The following is a 6,000-nucleotide window of genomic DNA, read 5'->3' as shown; positions in this document are numbered from 1 at the left end:
CTCCACCACCATCTGACTCGGTTTTTCATGTAGATTACAAATCTGACCTTAGTTTTCATTGAATCTTCCTCTAACACTTGAATCGATTGCAAACTTAAAACCCTAACTATCATCAACTTCACCAAAATTCATCTTAAACATGTTAATCTGATTCTAAACGTTCACAGAACTTAAACATAAGATTCAAACACATAAGCAAGCATCATATCAACCAAAACGAATCTAATCCAGAACAAACTTCATACCAGTGCAACACATAATACCGCATACATGTGAGTTTAAAACCTGATGCATATGGCTTATTAAGCATAGCTAACATGTTGAGAGAGTTGTTAGATCTTACCTGATGCAATTCTTGGAAGATGACGCAGGAAAGATCTCTGTGAGTTGCTTCCCTTGGATCTTGATTCACCACTCCTTTTGAATGAAGATGATGATAGTTGCAGTGCCGAGCAGGAAGATGATGAAGGTCGTGTGGTGATGATGTTGAAGGTGTGATGAAGATCGATGAGGGAGGAGAGAGTTGTGGTTGTTGTTGGTTGATGAAGATGATGATGAAGTATGGTGGTCGGAGTTAGTTAGTATAGTCAGTTAGGGTGGCCGGAAAAGTTTGTTGCGGTTTGCTACGGTGGCAGTGGGTGGTGGAGATGAGGAGAGAAAGTGAAGAGGGTGACGAGAGAACGAAGGTATGAAGTGTAAAAGAAAAGAGAACGAGGGTAGCTAACGTGAGCATGTGAGGTGAGGGTTTTATATAGGGAGTGTGGGAACTCCCTTTTTTGTGGATGTGTAAAGTGGGACCTTTTCTTTAGACTTAATGAGCAAGTTTGGGATCTTTGTAGTAAGCTTCAATATGCCTTTTTATGCTCACAGAATCTTGCATGGCTAGTTATGGTAAAAGGTGGCAAGGGCTAATAAATGGTCATGCATATATCTTTGCCAAAAAAACCTCATGTGGCTCACTTTACATATTCATAACTCCAGCTATGCCTCACCATTTGACTTGAATTCAGGCTCAATGAGAAGGGGAAATGGAGTATAGTAAGATTGTTGTTTGGACATCTTTGAGATAAGACCTAAAAACATGACTAAACTGACACTGAATGTGTCGTGTTACCATTGCAACCTCTTGAGCGCGCCTGTCTTGCCTTCTGGCCTGAAACCCTTGTCAAAATATACTTTTCAATGGCATGACTTTAACGATTTGCATCTTGCTCCACATACTTCCAATGGCTTTGGTTCTTATACCGTTTGAAAGGAGACATGGCATAGAGTGGCATGATGTTTAATGTGAGTCTAATAGATGCTTGTAACTCTTTAAAACCGGACTTAAAAATAGCCCACCACATGTTTGATCAATTGCATGCGTGTGACCTGGATTGGTGCCTTGTGTCCTGACCAACACCATACTTTGTGATACCTCGACTTTGGGCCTCTATATTTCCCTTTACACATGCCCAAAAACCATGATTCTCGTATCATTGGATAAAGGACATAGGCCATAGTGCATTAGTACCAAGCTTCAGTCAAACAACCATTTGTAGCTTCCTAGAAACGATTTCAAAAAATGCCCGCCACGTGCTTGTAAAAATGCCACCGTTGCCCAGAAATTTGCCAAGCATCCTGACTCCAGTCCAATTATGATCTTCAATCTTTTTGCCTTTATATCTCTCAACCCATGCCTCAAATTGAAAATTTCCCAACTACAAAATTGTAGAGGGCCACGAAATAACCATTTATCATGTTGGACTTGTCTTGAAATAATGCATTGAACCATGTGAAGAATGAGCCTGAAGTCGACTGGTCATCTAAATTAAGAATCTCCAAAACCTTCAAAAAGTTCTAAGTGTTGGAACTTTCCTTTTATGGGATTTTCAATGTTTTAACACTTTCCAAATTTGGTAACTTTGACATTTTCTTTGATTTTATTTATTTCTTTGACTTTTCTTTGACCGATTTTCCCACCAAAAGTCAACATTTGAATATTGACCTTGATTTTGACTAAAAAGTCAACTGTTCTAATTTTCTCCGATTCCAGATGAATTTCCCGATTAATCCGTTTCCGATCTAATTCTCAATCAATTTTCAACCAAAGAAGCTCCAATGAATATTTCTTCAGGGCAACCATATTTCATACTCAAAATCATCTCCTGATTAAATTTTGACCAAAAAGTCAACAGGGTTGACTTTGGTCAAAACCCCAATTTGAAAACCCTGATGAACCTGAAATTTGTATCTTTTAACCAGAGCTTTGACTCGGAGAGAATGAAACCCTGATTTTAGGAGTATGCCAATGGAAATGATCCGCTTCAATAAGACCTCAGATCTGATTCTTCTTAACCAAGAATTTCCCCAACCTCAGCCTCTTTTTGTCAATTTTCTTGAGCAGTAACTGTGATATGGATGAATGTATTAGATGAATGACCTACATGAGGTATGTACATGAATGTGATATGAAAGCCAATTGGATATAAATAAATAGGCAAATTTTGGGGTGCAACAATTTGAGAATACTCTGAATGTGGATTCATACAGAGAAACATAGAAACAAGAGGGGTGATAATACATTTTACGAATTATCAATGTTATCAATGTTATACATATATAAAGGGTAACACAAATAAGAGATGCACAATTCTCGTGTCATTTTATACGATCACCCAATGTTCACATTATACTTATAACATCACATAATCCTTCACCATAAACATGCAACATTATTTGGCATAAACAATAATTAAATAACTTCAATTCATATTCATATCATACTTATAACATGATTTAACCTTTTACAATAAACATATAACCTCAAGTCACATTTTACATATAACATCAAATAGCGTCTCACAACTAACATGTAACATCGATTCACATTTCACACATATGAATATACCATTAATCACAATTACACAATATTTTACACATATACAAGAATAATATGCAATGCTCATCTTCTATACTCCCATGCATGTGGTACCATCATCAGATTCATAGTTATTTTACTAAAATCCTAAAACACCGAAATGAAGTCCTAAAACACTAGATCGAAGTCCTCCCACCGAATTGAAGTCCTAATCTAACTTCGAAATATATGATGCATGATGCTTCAAACAACTGCAATTTTCCATCTGAACCTCTAACACCAAATCTATCACCACTAGTTAAGGCTAACACCAATTCTTGCAAACCTAATAACTCTGCCAATTAGGCTCAAACACCCGCTCTTTCGAACCTAAACATAATCAACACCGGTATTTAACACCACCAATTAAGGCTAACACTGTTTCTTGAGAACCTAAACAAAATCAAAATAGATTCTTATCGAATCTCTGGGTATTAACGCAGTCATTCACAATACACCATAATATCACATCAACATCGCACTTGCATGCTAACCTTAACAACTTAATCTCATATACATATTATCGAGTTATTTTACTAAGGCCATAAACATTGACAACTTGATTCACATAAATATTTCATCAATACATTGTACTCATGTCCTTAGACTCTCAATATTTTATTCACACAATAATGATCAATCATTGGACTAATGTCCTCAATATCCCTATTTTATTTCACATAATCATTTCATTAAAGTTGGACCATTGTTCTAAAATATTCATATAATTCATTCATGGTTTACAATTTTCATATCATCAGAACTTTTGACCCATGTCCTTGAATAGTTACAACTTTATTCACACAAACATTTTATCGGAGCATTGGACTTTCCCCATAAACATTGCACCTATTTACATAATAAATCTTTCCTACAATATCATCCATACATATAAACATCGTAAAAATGTTATTATGTTCATAATATCATTCACACAGATAAACATTGTGAGGCATTACCATATTTCACAACTTCATTTACACATATAAACATCATGAAACATTACCATATTCACAACTTCATTTACACATATAAATATCATGAGCCATTACCATATTAACAACGTCATCTTACATATATAAACATCATGAATTTCTGAGAAAGATCTATGTCATAGCTTTCCAACACATCTGACTGCATCTCATTTCGAGTTATGGAACTCAAGTTATGATTTCAAAATCACACATGGTGCTAAAACCAGAGGGCTAATACAAGTACTCGTAGTGGCCACTAAGGTCGTACCAGGGAAGCCCTCTCCCATAAAAAATTATAGAGTTGCCTCGCCCACCCATAATAGTCATTACATGCCGTAACATAACCCAGCGAAATGGCTTCTCTCAAAGTGCAATTTTTTACACTTGGCACCAGGAAATTACCAATTTTTCTAGCCAATTCACACATTACAAGTCCAATTCAATATAATATTTAAATCCTGCATCTTAAAAACATTACACAAGTATCACACAAGGTTAATTCATGATCTTTACAAGATGATAACGGAATAATATTCAAGTATTGTGATTCCTTTCTTTGTTCTAACAAGTTTGATCATGCATATGAATTCAAAATGGAAATTGGAATGTAACAATCATTTATAACCATGTAAGAAAATATAGTAAGGTAAGAATCACACAATTCACAACTCAAAGCAACATACAATCACAACTCACAACTCACAAACCCTAACCCTAATTTCATGCATAGCCCATGGGGATGAGAGAGAGAGAGATATGCATTACCTAAGGTATATAAATCATCATCTCATGGGGAATCCACGTACATTTGCATATAACATTAAGGGTTCAAGGAAAACACTTATACCCTAGATATAGGATACCTAACTATAGAACAATTTCTCCTTCTTACCTTATTGGTGTCGAAATTTCACAAAGCTCTCGACAAGGATGAAGTTTCTTCTTCATTCCACTCATAGTGTTATCCTCTTGATGAGATGAAATTTTTCTTCTAGAGTTTTGGAGAAGAATAATAGCTTTTTGGTGTGCTAAGGTTCCTTCTCTTGTGTTTCTCTTCTCACATAATACATGTTTTTCCTCCCTTTTCTTCTCTCTCTCACTAAGTACCCTTTTTATTCCCTAATTTCCCATTTATTTATTTTCATTCACTTAAAAATTCATATTATTAATATTATTATAAAGAAAAAAAGATTCAGTTTAAATATAAAGTGACATTGTAGATGAAATTAAAATATAAGTTGAATAACACCATTGGAGATTTTCTTTGAGTGCATTCATTATCATATGCTAAGTTGTTTGCTTATTTCTTAATTTAATTACCATAAAAAGAAAAAACTAAGAAAAAAATAAATTGAGAGGAAAAAGTTGAGTTATTGTGATTGCATACCTAGAGTCTTTCATGAAAGGGTAAGCTTTTTCTTCCAAATTTTATTTCTTCTTCTTTTGTTCTTCTAATTAGTATTGTTCCATTCGGACAAGATTCACCTGATAAACTCCATGATTGCAAGTTTACAGTTGAATTATCTATTTGGTTGTGGCCTTGAGAATCCTGCAGATGAAAATATGGATGGAAATATTTTTAATGAAAATTTTGAAAATTTATTTTCAAAATGTCTATAATTAAATTGATAGAAAAACAACGTACCAATGAATTTTGTCCTTTTAATTGAGGGAGATCAAAAGCGGGTTATTTATGAAACAAAACACAATCTATGATATCACCATAGGGACTCTGAAAAAACAAACACAAATTAAATAAATCTAAGTTTATTAATGGCGTTTTAAATTTTATTTTAACATACCTGAATCCTCTTAATAGTAGGCTTATTGATTTGTTGAAGATGTGCCTTTATCGTTTTATTTATTTGGTTTACTATCTGGTGGTTGCTTGTTTCTAATGAGTAAATAGGACAAATGAAAGCAACAAGAAAAATAAAATGCAAGATGAAGGACATAATTTGTGAGCTAAATTTCATGTTTGTGTTTTGTGAGTGTTTTTCAACGTAAGAAAATATATCTGGTGATTGATATATTTTGGCGATGTAGGCGAATGCCTTTGCGACGTTATTCTGTGATGTTTCTGATTTGTTGCATTTCATCAGTGTCTCGTGAATTGCATATTTTAGC

Source organism: Vicia villosa, linkage group LG3 (genome assembly GCF_029867415.1).
Source record: "Vicia villosa cultivar HV-30 ecotype Madison, WI linkage group LG3, Vvil1.0, whole genome shotgun sequence".
In the NCBI taxonomy this organism is placed as follows: Eukaryota; Viridiplantae; Streptophyta; class Magnoliopsida; order Fabales; family Fabaceae; genus Vicia; species Vicia villosa.
Note: the sequence above shows the minus strand (reverse complement) of the source record.